Consider the following 13,672-nt stretch of genomic DNA (forward strand, 5'->3'; position numbering starts at 1 on the left):
CTGCTGATATTTTCACACGGTGACCCATTGTGAATACTGTTTACAGTCGTCATCATTTCGTCAATCACACACGTCAAGCTTGCCATCAAATCTTGCTATTCAATGTGCCTTCAAAGAAGTATATAACTATTATCACAGACGTGTTTTTTTAAAGACATGTTCATTGCTGTATTTTAATATCATTGGTTTCTTTGGACTTTTTATATTTAAAAATATGACTCTGTGGATAAAGAAAATATACATACTAGTAGTGGAATCTTATTTAGTCATAAAGAATAAAATTACGGCATTTACAGGAAAAGGGGCAGAGCTAGCGACCATCACATTAAGCAAAACAAGTAAGATTCAGAAAATATCCCACTTTCTCTCTCGTGTGTGTGTGTGTGTGTGTGTGTGTGTGTGTGTGTGTGTGTGTGCGTGTGTGTGTAAGAGAGCGGGGAGAGAGACAGACAGGCAGACAGAGACAGAAAGGGGGCCATGAGAGGGAAGGAAGAGATCTCAAATGACGGAAGACAAGATGCAGAGGGGTCACATTTGGGAAGAGAACGGGGGTCAGCAAGAGAGAGACAAGGGGGACGGGGAGGGCTGTGAGGAGGGAGACAATAAGAGAGGATCACCACACCTTTGCACCGAGATGCGGTAATGGAGCCCACTGCTCTGTAGGCTGACTTTAAAAGTTCATTTAAGGGCTGGTGAGACGGCTCAGTGGATAGAGGAGCCTGCTACACAAGCCTGACGGCCTGAGTTCAGTCTCCTAAAACCCACGTCAAGGGAGGAGGAGAGAACCGATCCCGCAAAGTTGTCCTCCAACCTCCATGGGTATTCGATAGCACCCACATCTGTGCACACACATGTGCACACACACAGAGGAAGTAATACTGCATTGAAAAATTAATTTAAAAATACGATTCTGAAGGGTGCTCTGAAGCATTGGCCAGACAGACAGCCGAGAGGAAGGACAGATACCTGCCAGCAACACTGTGGATCCACAGGGAGACTGTCAGCAAGTGTGTTCTTGGGGACCATAGTCACCAAAGTAGTTTTTAGCTCTAAGCTAGCTTGGCCCTCGCCTCTGAGCCCTGAAGCATGCGCCCTGACTTCCTGCCGTTAGGGGCCCGCTGGGCATCTTCCACGGGCTCAGGTACTCCCCAGTCGCCTAGTCCTCCTCCACCAGGGCACTGCCTGGTCCCCCAGGTCAGTCTGAGAGCTACCTGGAAGCATTCATTGGTGGAGGGACAGCACTCGCCCCCAGAGCACCTAACAAAAGAAAACAGGGACACCCAGCATGCACCCACAAGGCCCTGGCTGCTTGGCACACCTCCCACATCCTCGTGCCCGGCATGATGGCAGGTGGCTAGTGTTTGGAATGGTTGTGAGAAACCTTCCCATCATCCTCAAGGCATGCCTGAGAAGCACTTGAGAATCCACAGCCCACGAGGGAGTTGAGAGTTTGGAGAGCACAGATGAGGAACAGTAAGAGCCATACGGTAACCACTGGACAGGACACTGGGCATCTGGAAGCTGGGGAACACCACCAGCACTGTGGTGGGCTGGCTGCTTTATCTTGGGGGTAGGAGCCGAAGTTGCCGAATGCACCCAATTCAATGGCTTCAAGGCGGGAAAGGTCTTCCATAGAAAGTGGTGGCCGTTGTCACTGAAAAATGGTGCCTGAAGAACCAGTAAGGCGTGGCATTTGGGAAAGTTCCAGAAAAGCTCCTTTTTAGTAGGTCAGGTAAGTTCAGAGAAAATGCCCCATGCTGGTCTGGCTTCCTCTGCAGCTCCCTTAGAGGAACAGGTTTATGGAGCTGTGTGGTGTCCACACACACACACACACACACACACCACACACACACACACACACACACTTCACCGGAGCTGGGACCAATTCCACGGTCACTCCTAGCCCAGCCTACAGGAGAATGTGTTCTGAGGACCAGGAAACAAGACTGAGTCACCAGACTTCAAAGTCAAAAAGATAGTGGAGGTTCCATCCAAACCTATCCTGGAGGCCACGTGGTGTATATAAAGAATGTCTCCTTTGATGGTCTCAAGAAGGCGGGCAGAGGAGAGGGAGGCTGTGAAGACAATGGGTCACTAAAGCCATGGACACTGGGAAGAGGAGAAGCCACGCCATACTCAGGGTACCAGTACACAAAGCTGCCCTTCTCTGGACCCGAAGCTGAGGCCACACACTTAGGAGCTGAGATCCGTGTGTGTGTTCAGTTTGTCCAGGAGAGGCTATATCAGTAGAAATGACAGTTGCCAAAACTGGGACCCAGGGACCGAGCAGATGTGGGAATGCCATCCCGCAGCCTAGGCTCACAGCGGAGGAGAAGAGATTCTGTTCATGATGGCGGTAAAGGACCCGAGAGTCTGTGTGACTCTGATTTACAGTTGTAGTCTATTAATCTTGGTGGACAAGGAACTGTCAGTATTCTCTGACATCATAAAGTGAAGATTTGGGCATTGCTTTGATTGATGCTTTCCAGATGAAAGTACGCTGACAAAATGGATCAATGAGCTGCTTGTGCAATCTAGGACGTAGATAAAACATAAACATGTGAGCGGGTACTGGTACAAAGAATGGGGCTTTACTGTTTAAACACGTTAGGCCACGCTGATGGTGCTCTAAAGCTATGATACAAAACAAAGCATTGTGATAAAAAATAATAATAATAATAATGTCTTACCCAGAGACAGTCCTGGTATTCCATTCCGCTAAGGCCCATCGTTCTCCAATCTGTAACTTCACCCGGAGGAAACTGACCGTTCGAACTTACAGAATATGCATACACTTAAGGATAACTAAGTGGAATCCTCGTCTGTTTGTGGTCTTTCTTCTCCTGGAGAAACAGTGAAGAAAATAGCATCCCAAAAGCTCTATGAAGATGACCTGGCCATCTGATTAGTTCAGGTGAAGAATGTAAGGGTGGATGTCTCAGGCTGCCATGTTGGAATAAAGAACAAAAACGTCAGTGTCACCAACAGTGGCCCTGTATCGTCACACTCTTGTCTACACGTCTTGGGTTGGCTGGGGCTGTGAGGAGCTCTGCCCCACGCCTCCTCCTCATAGCCCCACAGGCTGGTCAGACATGCCTTTCACTCGGCAGAGGCACAAGAGGGTCAGCCCAACCTGACTAGCTCTGCTAAGGCCTTGGGTCACTTCAGGTCTACTCACATCCCATTGACTCAAGTCCCAAGGCCACCCCAGACTCCATAGCCACATCTAAATGGTGGGATGGCTCTAAAGGTGGAGGCATGGGAGGCTTTCAAGGCCCCCCCCCGGGGGGGGGGGCGTTCCCCTGGGATGTGCACTAGCTGCCTTTCTTGTTGGGACAAAATGTTCAACCGGGAACAGCTTACAGAAGGGAATGTTTGCTTTGGTTCACAGTTTGAGGGTACAGTCCATTATTATGGTGGGAAATCATGACAACAGGAGCTTGAAGCAGCTGGTCACTTTGCATCCACAGTCAGGAAGCAGAGAGGATGAAGCTCAGCTCACTTTCTCCTTTTTAATCAGTCCAGGATCACAGCTCACGGAATGATGCCACGCACATTTAAGGTGATCTTTCCACCTCAGTTAACCTCCATCAACACAGTCTAGAAAATCCATCATAGACATGCGCCTCTAAGGTGATTCTAGATTCAAGTTGACAATCTGCTGGGGAATATTATTTTAAGGTGTGTTACTTTTGTTTATGTTGCATTTGTTTAACTTTGTGAAGCTGCGTTACTGTGCCTGTCTAAATCACCTGATGGTCTAATAAAGAGCTGAATGGCCAATGGCAAGGCAGGAGCAAGGATGGGCAGGGCTGGTAGGCAGAGAGAAGAAACAGCAGGAGAAATCAGGGAGAAAAAGAAGGAAGGAGCCAGAGAAAGAGGAGGACATCAGGGGCCAGCCACCCAGCTACACAACCAGGAACAGAGTAAGAAAGAAAGGTATGCAAAAAAAGAGAAAGGTAAGAGCCCAGAGGCAAAAGACAGACAGGTTAATTTAAAGTTAAGAAAAGCTGGCAAGAAACAAGCCAAGCTAGGGCCAGACATTCATAATGAAGACTAAGCCTCCATGTGTGATTCATTTGGGAGCTGGGTGGCAGGCCCCCCAAAAGAGCAAAAACAAACAACCATCAATATTAAACATCACAGGAGACAGAGTTAGATGACATCATGGGCAATGAATCCTCATAATGGTATTGATGACTCCATAAGAAGATGAGAGAAGCCAGGCAGTGGTGGCGCATGCCCTTAATCCCAGCACTCAGGAGGCAGAGGCAGGCGGATCTCTGTGAGTTCAAGGCCAGCCTGGTCTACAAAGCAAGTTCCAGGAAAGGTGCAAAGCTACACAGAGAAACCTTGTCTCAAAAAAAAAAAGGAGGGGAAGGAGGGGGGAGCGCCAAGCCAGCAAGCTTGCTCTCCCTCACCATGTAGAGCTCTGTTCTACCTTGGAACTCTGCAGGCAGTTCAACAAAAATATCCTTTTGATATGCCAGGCTCTGTGCTGGGTCCTGGTGATGCCACAGCAAGCCCACATGGACCCACTCTCTCACAGGGCTCAGTGAGGGAGAGTCAGTTAAGTCACACGAAAACATGAGGCAAGAACCTGACGAAGGACCACAGGTCCGTGACAAAGACTGGGGGACAATGCTACATTTCTTTGAGGGGGTTCCTAGGCATGGAAGCCAATAAGCCAGTAGAGTCAAAGCAGAAGTATTGTGATCACCACATCTCAGCCCCTGCCTAGTGGGGCCAGAGAAGAGACATGCCTTACAGATTTAGAAGGAATTCTTGGAGCCTCAAAAACCCCCAAGCAGACTGAAAGAGACCAGGTTGACATGTTGTGACACCCTTTGGTGACCACACGCCGAGAGAAAGGTAGATATCACCTCGCCTTATTCTTCCTCCCGAAGGACAGCTGTCTTTAGTGAGCGCATGGTGTCGGCATTAGTTTGGTCTGATGAGAGCCTCACGTCACATGGCAGGACTGCTTCGGGAGTGCGACTACAGCACTGTCACATGGCAGGACTGCTCTGGGAGTGCGACTACAGCACCACGCAGGGAGACAGGCAGGCTGAGACCCAGCAACAGGACCACGCCTTCAGTGACCTCCCCTACTGGACTTCCCCTTTTGAAGGTTCCACCGTTTACCACCAGCCCACCAGCCACGCGTCCTTGGGGACAAACCACATCAAACCACAGCAGGCCTTCGGGCCACACTTGGCCTGAGTGTGCAGCAAACGTCAATGTGTTAAAGTGTTCACAAATGTCGATGTGCTGAAGTGTTCACATTCTCGGATGAATGGTGGGTGGAAGCCCAGCTTCCCTAGCCCTGCCTGCTCTTCACTCACTGTCCCTCAGAGAACCCAGGACACTGAGTCCTCATGGTTACGACTAGCTGATAGCCTACTTTTCAAACCGGATTTCAAACCTCTCCTACACACGATACTCCCCTACAACATTTCCCAGAATTGCCTCCCTAGTACGTTCTTTGCATTGGAATCCTTGTTTCCACATCACTTCTAGAAGAATCCAGACGACAACATCAGGACTCATTAAGTGTGTGGCGTCTCACTAGATACCACACTGATATCTCACTGTCTGCGTCCTGCTTTTCTGCTCCGTGAGATGTGTTCTTACAAAGCTATCTTCACCCCTCACACAGGGAGGACACTAGATACCATCAGCCCTGAGGGAAAGGCATTCAGCTCTCAGTTGGCTTGGGAGACATCAGCTGCCTCTGTGAACGACGGGATGAATTTCCACAGAGCTTCCGGAAGGGGAAAGCCAAACTGACCTAGAGCCATTGTGGAATAGAGTCTTGTCCAGAAGGAGGAAAGAGCGGTCAGGTGGGAAGGAAAGAGGGAAGGAGAGAAAAGAGAAGAAAATCTGTTAATGTCACACAGCTCAGCAGTAGTGGACATTGCTGGACACAGAGGTGGTCTAAGGACACCTTCCTCAAGGAAGGACGTGGCACAGCTTCTGTGTGGGATTTAAATAGACTTCCCTTTTCCAGGCCACAGGGCCACAATGGAGCGATGGAGCGAATGGGCTAAAGCTGATGAATTAAGTTAGCAACGTTCCCCTTTACTCCCTTTAAGCAACATTTGTTGTTATACCAGTGATGTTAGGGAAGGGAGGAAACATTCAATACTCCTTGGGTGAGACAGACAAGGGAAGCCGAGCGTGCAGTGCTCCCTGGTGGCTTCTTGGTTTACCCCATTGTTTCTGGGCTCTATAGCCTGGCACATACGGTGTGTAATATTATCCAAACACCATCACAGGTGGACAAAGGCACACCTACATCCCCAGTCGTGGTTCTATGCCTCATTTTAAAGCACCGAACCTTTTTCAATGTTATTTTTGTGCCTCAAGAGAAGAGTGCAGGGTCCAGGGTGCAGGAGGTAGGGTGCAGGGGATGGGGGTAGGGTGTGCAAAGCACCAGCTTCAAGCATACCTCTAACCCACATATTAATTATGATACGGCTTTATAATTAGGGGCTGTGCACAGACAAAGCTGCACCCCAGAAAGTGCATATGTTGATCCTACCGTTCACACATCAATAAGATGAGGAGCATAGAACCCATGTTCTGATCCATCTCGACTACTAGAGAAACCTATGTGGTGCATCCTGCTCCTTTAAGGGTCAAACTTTTCTGGTGAACTATTTAGAATAAAGAAATCAAAAAAATGTAAAGTTCCTATATGCGCTTTCCACTCTGCCAACACTTCTCTCTCTCTCTCTCTCTCTCTCTCTCTCTCTCTCTCTCTCTCTCTCTCTCTCTCTCTCACACACACACACACACACACACACACACACACACACACACAAAGCTAGACAAGTTTCCATCCCGTATAAATTCAGATGATGAATTTACACAAAGCCCTCCAGGAGATTTGCAATGGAAATGGCCACTGGCTCCCAACTACAGAGCCCAATGTGCAGCGTTATTACAGTGTCTGATTTGGAATTCAAATTCTCCCCAAGACAACGGCCCTTTATTACATTTCTGACACTCATTACCTCGCCTTCTGGCTGGCCACGTCCCGTGGACCACGTATTCAATTCTAACTCCTCACCAAAAGACACCGAGACAACTGGCCAAAGGGAACCACCCACCCAAAGACCCGGAACTGACACCCACACACCTCCAGCCCCAGGACCCTGCTCTCTGCCATCTGCTGACCTTTGTGGCCACACCAGTCTCCTTCTGAACCGAAGGGGCCGTCTCTGTAGCTGTCCCAGGTACCTGTTGACCAGCCTCTCTCCCCCCACCCCCTCCAGCACAAATCCTCACTGCTGTCGGTGACACATGCTTCCTGGTTCATCTGGGTGGCCCAGCCTCATTAGGAAGGGATTTGGTGTCTGTTAGTTAATTGAGGCCCGTTCCTGCCACCTGCCACTCGCGGGCCTCATCTGCACACTAACTGCTCCTAATTGTCATCATACGGTGGGTCCCCGCAACAACTGGAGAACAGGTCCTCCGAAGTTCGTGCGGCCCCCGTGATATTGTGGGAATCAGGGTTCTGGAAACATCGAATGTGGTGGCAGTTAATCAGAGGCCAGAAGTTTGGAGAAGAAAGGCACCTTGGGCTAACATCTGTCTTGCTTTGTGAATTCAGGACACAAAGCCTTCCTCAGATCCAGATAGAGACTTAGCCCAGACTGCACAGCGTGTAGATATGGTGTGCATATTTGTGCAAAATTGCAGCCCGTGTGTGTGTGTGTGTGTGTGTGTGTGTGTGTGTGTGTGTGTGTGTTTAACCAAGAAAGGCTGGGATGTCAAGGCAGTGTCCCCCAGCCTGGAGTAGAAAAGGATAGAGAGGGATGCAGAGGAGAAAACTCCGGGGAAAGAAAGTCAAACATGCAGTAAACGAAAGGATGGGGCAGGAAGAAGGACCACGGCACTGAAGAGTTGGGGAGCTTTTGATGTAGAGACATGATTGATGCCTATCTGGTGAGGAATGGATGTCCACTCTGAGACCCAGGGTCAGGACTCTCTGCCTACAGAGAGGGAGAAAAAGGCGCTGTGGCAAAAGGAGAAAGATGCTATGATGTGGGAAGCGGAAGGATTCAGAGGCTCAGGAACCATGTCTGGACCCGTCTGGACCTCCCAGAAACCAGGCTCTGGCAAGTAGTGTGAGTTGTTTTGCTTCAGGTTTTCATTTTATTTTATTTTTCCATTCTAAGCTCACTTCCCTGGGACTCTGAGACCAACACTCCTGAGACACTCCACAACCAGGGAACTGTGTGGTCTCTCCACCCAGAATTGGGAAGTGGAATTTGCTTAGAGATTTCTGATTTACTATTCACTCCACACGGGATGAGAGAAAGGAAATTAAATGGTGGGGGGAGTGATTTAGGAAGAGGAAAGAGAAAGAAGAAAGAAAGGAAGCCAAGAGGAAGAAGGGAAGGAGGAAGGAGGGAGAGGTTGGAGGGGACAGGGACAACTGGGAAGCCCTGACATGCGACACGTCATGCGCATTCAGAGGCTCCTGCTGTTACTAACCAGACCCATGTCATCAGCTCCAGAAATGGGCCTGCCCCACCAGCTCACCGCGAACAGACCAGAGGGGAAGACAACTGCACACAGCAGAACAAAGTCCCCCTCGGCCGTGCCCTGTGCCTCCCACTCGGACACACATGCTCTTAGGATTTCCTCCACGGTGCAATGGCAGGTTTTTAAACACTTGACACGCCCGGTTTTCTCTGAGGACGTCTCCCCAGCTCCGGGGCTCCTGTGTACCCTCGGTGACCACGCAGCTAAGCGTTCGCGTGCCCTGAGCATCCTCATGCTGCACCTGTGTCTCGGGAAGCCAACCCCAGAGCCCCCCCATTCTCACATCTTGCCCAGAGGCTCCCAGCTCTCTCAGTCCCCCTCCTCCACGTCTGTCCTTCTCTGGATGTCACTCACCACTTTGCCCGCTTGCTTCCTCCAGCCTGGGAACCCGAGGGGCCTGGTCTAGGCTGATTCCAAGAGCTGGCAGATTTCAGAGGAAAAAAAAAAAAACAGGGAAAAAGAATGGCAGTTTGACACCGTACTGTCACAGTTAAAGTGGGCCCGGCGTGTGACCCGGGCTTGGACACTGATGCCTCGTGCCCAATCACAGCTGAGGTTGCATCTGCCACGGTTCACGGCCGCTGCTCCATGCTGGGGGACCAGATGCCTCTGTTGATGCTGTTCTCCTCCCAGCCTTCTGCCGGACACGCGGCCGCAAGACACAGCCCGGCCACCCGTCACTGGACATCATCTGCCTCTTCTCTACACCCCTCCCTCCATCCCTGTCTGTCCCCACACCTCCCCACAAGCAAAGGAGATCGTTCTTAAAGTTTGACCCGAAGGAGCCAAGTAGAATAAAAGGCTAACCAGGGAGAACTTGATTCCTGCCACATGCAAAACAACACAGGGTATCGGAAGACGGGGGCCAGAAGGCCAGCAGCACAGCCTGCTCCGTGTCCCCAGCAGACTCCCGTTGAAATGTCACTGTGGTCGTTAAGAATATTGACATTGGAGAACAAGTTTAAGGATTATACACTTAACCTCCTCAGTGAGTTGACCTGCTTTGGGGAAGTTTGGAGGCTGGGAGGTAGAGCGACCGAGCTAGCAGCTCCCTGTCATCGATGGGGCCTTGAAATGGATTTGGGTTTTTGTACTTTAAGTAAATCTTCCTGAAACAGCATCTTTTCTCTCACTAGACCCAAGACATCTGCCGTACAGTGATGTCTGTGCGTCCCTGCAGGACAGGCAAGTGAAGCTCAGAGGGAAAGGTAGGTGTGCCTGTTCCTGTTTGTTCAGGGCCCAACGGCTGCCCTGTGCACTGCCCAGAGCTCAGAAGAACTCACTGAGTGACGGCCCCGCCCACCACTCATTGACTCCACCCACCATTCTGTGACTCCGCCCACCATCCTGTGACTCCCAAGCACCATACATTTGACCAGAGGGAACAGGTGGTTTCCACTGAAATGCTCTCTCTGGGTGCCCAGGGGACAGCTGTCTCTCACATGCCACAGGTTGTCCTTGCTGGGGGCTAGTGTTGCCATGACCCTTTGTCTTGGTCCTGGAGATCCTCTTCCTCCCCTCTTCACTTCCCCATCTCTCTCCTCACCCACACCCTGTTGCTGAACACATCTCTGTCCAAACTTGAACTTCAGAGTGCAGATTTGCCTAGATATTATATTCCAACACTTCTCTCATTCAAGAACACAATCTCAGCGGAGCCTGAAACTGCAGATAGACCCAAAGCCTAGAAGATGCTTTTTTCCTATGCATGAAATATGTGATAAAGTTTAGTCGATAAATTAGACACCATGAAAGTTAACAGTAACCAATAGTAAACTCTAACCATTGTAACTATACAGCACAATAAAAGTTATTCCAAACTTAGGAATTGCTTCTTGCTGGAATTTTCCGTTTTGCGTTCTTGGACCGCAGCTGGCCGTGGGTCAGAGGTCAGCAGTGGGTTCTCTAAGATCTGGATCTCACCACAGGTGAGGCTGACTTCAGGACTGGCCCAGAGCTGTACCAAGCATGCTGGGAGAGTTGTTAGGGATGAGCAGGCAAGTGGATGAGATGAGCACAGGATACCAGGGAACAGGGAAGCCTCCATCAGTCACCACAGTACCTTGTGCTCAGTGGCACCGCACAAAACCAGTTCAACGTTAATTAGCGTACTAACAATAAACCTTTTCAGACGGGGTTGCAGAGGAGGAAGTACGAGGCTGGGGCTGGTGTCGAGCAGTTTTCCTGAAGGTGTTGTATTTGAGCCAGAGAAGCTTCAGAGAAACGCCAGAGGTGAAATGGGAGAGAGGAACATTTGTAAAGAGGAAAACTGTTATTCTCTCCACCACTGAGCACACACTACAAGCCACACATGGCACTAGGTAACAGAGACACAAAACTGAAGAAGACTTCATTCCCTTCCCCTAGTGTGATGACATTTTCATTGAGAAAATTCCACTAGAAGCCTCATGGTGATTTAACAAATGAGGTTTCAAAAAACAACGCATTTATAATCTGGCAGCTACCTAAATATAAATGTCAAATACAGACATACAACTTGTTATATTTAGTCCTTCAGGATTCCCTAGGACCAACAGGTATGAGGCAAGATTCAGGGAGACTATTGTATCAGTACTCTAAGTCTAGAAATAATTTTCATCATTCCTCGGGCACATAAAAAGCACCCACTAAGTGCTCTGGGTGAATTTATAGAAAGCATTTGGGTTAGCAGATTTGAGTTCATACAATATGATATGATCTGGTATATATGATAATACAACATGATATAATCAATGACACAATGCTATACATACTTTATATGATATTTTCTGAACAAGAGCAGGTCAATAGTAATAATTTTAAATGTCCATCACTCAGAAGTCCTATCATGTGCTTTCTCTTCTGGAAATGACTTAACATCTGAGTCAAAGCTCCACACAGGATGACTCCAAAGTAGGAACACACGTAGACTAATTAATTCCATGTCAACACCAGGAAGCCTTGGGTCTTTCCAGACACTGTCCCCTGGGCTGCACTGGAGCTTTGCTGCTGCTGCTGCTGCTGCTGCTGCTGCTGCTGCTGCTGCTGCTGCTTTAATAATCTTGTTCTTTCTGGGATTTCTCTGCTCAGGACATTCCCCCATGTATGTCTCCAAAGACAAGGCAAACAACAACCCAAGAATTTCAGTCATTCTCTTGCTCCCAACTCCCTCCTTCTCGGTGTCTCTCTCTCATTAAAGCAGAGATGTTCATATGACACACCCGCCCATGGTTCAGCACCAAGGACACCTCCCAAGCTTTGGGACCCTACTACCCTCATTCCATCCTGTTAAAGTCAAACTGGAGCTGATGAGGCTGACTCAGCTGGTAAAGGGTGCTTGCTACTAAGCCTGACAGGCCGAGTTCAATCCCAGGCACCCAGATGGTGGGAGAAGAGAACTGGTTCCTGCAAGTTGTCCTCTGACCTCACATACATGTACATACATGAAGAGATAAAATATGAAGCCTTCGTCTAAAGACCACCAAGAAACTACCCCAAAGATAAGCCGTAAAAGACTAGCTGAAATGTTTTCATTTATAATACAAATACAAATAAAAGTTGGGTCCTCTGGGAATGCTGACCACAGATACTCCTCATTTTGCAGATGGTCACACCAAGCTCTGTCAGGGCAGGTGGGGGGGACCTGCCTGGAGGTCATGGGTCAGGAACTCTGTCCTACCAACTGCACCCTCTTCCAAGTTGTGCTCGAACACCAGGAAACAGATTTATAGCTAGACTTGCTCTGTCTTTCCGCTAAGACGTTTTCCCCAGTCGATAAATGTCTTAATCAGCAGCAAGCTTTCGAAAGAGCATCTCTTTGGGGATTTATTATACATTATCAGCTTTCAGAACATTCTCCCTTTCTTCTTACTCACACCTCAGGCTAAACAAGATCTGTGTCCTCCATCCTTGTCAGGTCTCTGGTGCTAGGGCCTCCTTGTGTATATCATGTTCATTTCCACATCAATGTGCAATAATGGGTGATAGTGACCTCACTTTTCATAGATGATGAAGTGAAAACGTGAACAGCCAAGTTCTTACCCAAAGACACAGGGCTAATAGGCAGCAAGCAGAAGAACTTTCTCTTGCTCTGATTCTGTGTGTGTCCCTCGCCTCCTAGAAACCATTGGCTCTGTAGAGCTCAGCCCTAAAAGAAAAGGCTCTGTATAAAAAGAGTGGGAAAACAATAATTTTCTAATGTCCACTGTTTATTCATGTTATAGTATGAATACCAAATGTTCCCCATTTGGGTCTCAGCTGGTGGTGGTGTTTGGGAGGATTCTGGAACCTTCAGAAAGTGGCATGTATCTGATGGGAAGGGGCTAACAGGTCATAGCCTGGTCCCAGTCCTGGCTCTGCTCTCTGCTTCTTGGATGCCAATGCAATGTAACCAGCTGCCCTCCATTATGGCCGCCACAGCTGGAAACCCTGCCACCATGCCTCCCTCACCATGGTAGAATGTATTCCCTCGGAGCATGAGAATAACACCCCCCTCATGATGTTTCTGCAAAATATCTGGTGATGATGATGGGAGAACTAACTATATATTAATTTATTTTCAAAGATAACTAGTTTTTAGGCCTTTTAAATGATTCAGCTAGAGAGCACATATAGTTCTTACAGAGGACCTGAGGACCAGAGTCAATTCCCAACACCTATGTTAAGTAATACACAGCCTGCCTGTATCTCCAGATCCAGGGAACCTGGCACCTCCTGGCTTCTGTGGGCAACTGCATTCATGTGCACATTCCCACACACAGATACACATTCTTGCATACGATAAAAAAATGAAATAAATCTTGAAGAATACTCAGTGAGTCCGTTGTTATGAAAGGGGCTTAAGTTATGAAAGGTGAGATCAGGAGCAGACTTACACACGAGACAGGAGAGACAGGGAGGGCTAAATTGTTCTGCATTTTGGAAAACATGGTGCTTTCAGATTCATCTGGGTTGGCGTGGAAGATGAGAGTCTTGTTGGGAGGAATGACCCGAGACTAGCAGAGATGGATGGGATCCTCACAAGACAAAAGCCCCATGAATCAGGAAGGATGGACCGCAGAGAATGTACAGTGTGGACATTCCTATGCCCATGAACTCTTCCAGAATATCATGACTCTCCATCAGGAGGTAGGAAATA

The 13,672-nt window shown here is 48.7% G+C and overlaps 1 long non-coding RNA gene across 1 annotated transcript; it reads right to left on the minus strand.

Moving 5' to 3' along the window:
• Positions 1-1,698: 1,698 nt before the first annotated feature.
• On the minus strand, positions 1,699-9,818 carry LOC121821784 (uncharacterized). Its single transcript, XR_006062665.2, has 4 exons — positions 9,364-9,818; positions 8,911-8,976; positions 2,691-2,843; positions 1,699-2,534 (listed from the first exon to the last, which is right to left on the minus strand). It is a non-coding gene; the product is annotated as an uncharacterized LOC121821784 (long non-coding RNA).
• Positions 9,819-13,672: the final 3,854 nt, after the last annotated feature.

The sequence above is a fragment of the Peromyscus maniculatus genome, chromosome 12 (assembly GCF_049852395.1).
Source record: "Peromyscus maniculatus bairdii isolate BWxNUB_F1_BW_parent chromosome 12, HU_Pman_BW_mat_3.1, whole genome shotgun sequence".
Lineage (NCBI taxonomy): Eukaryota > Metazoa > Chordata > Mammalia > Rodentia > Cricetidae > Peromyscus > Peromyscus maniculatus.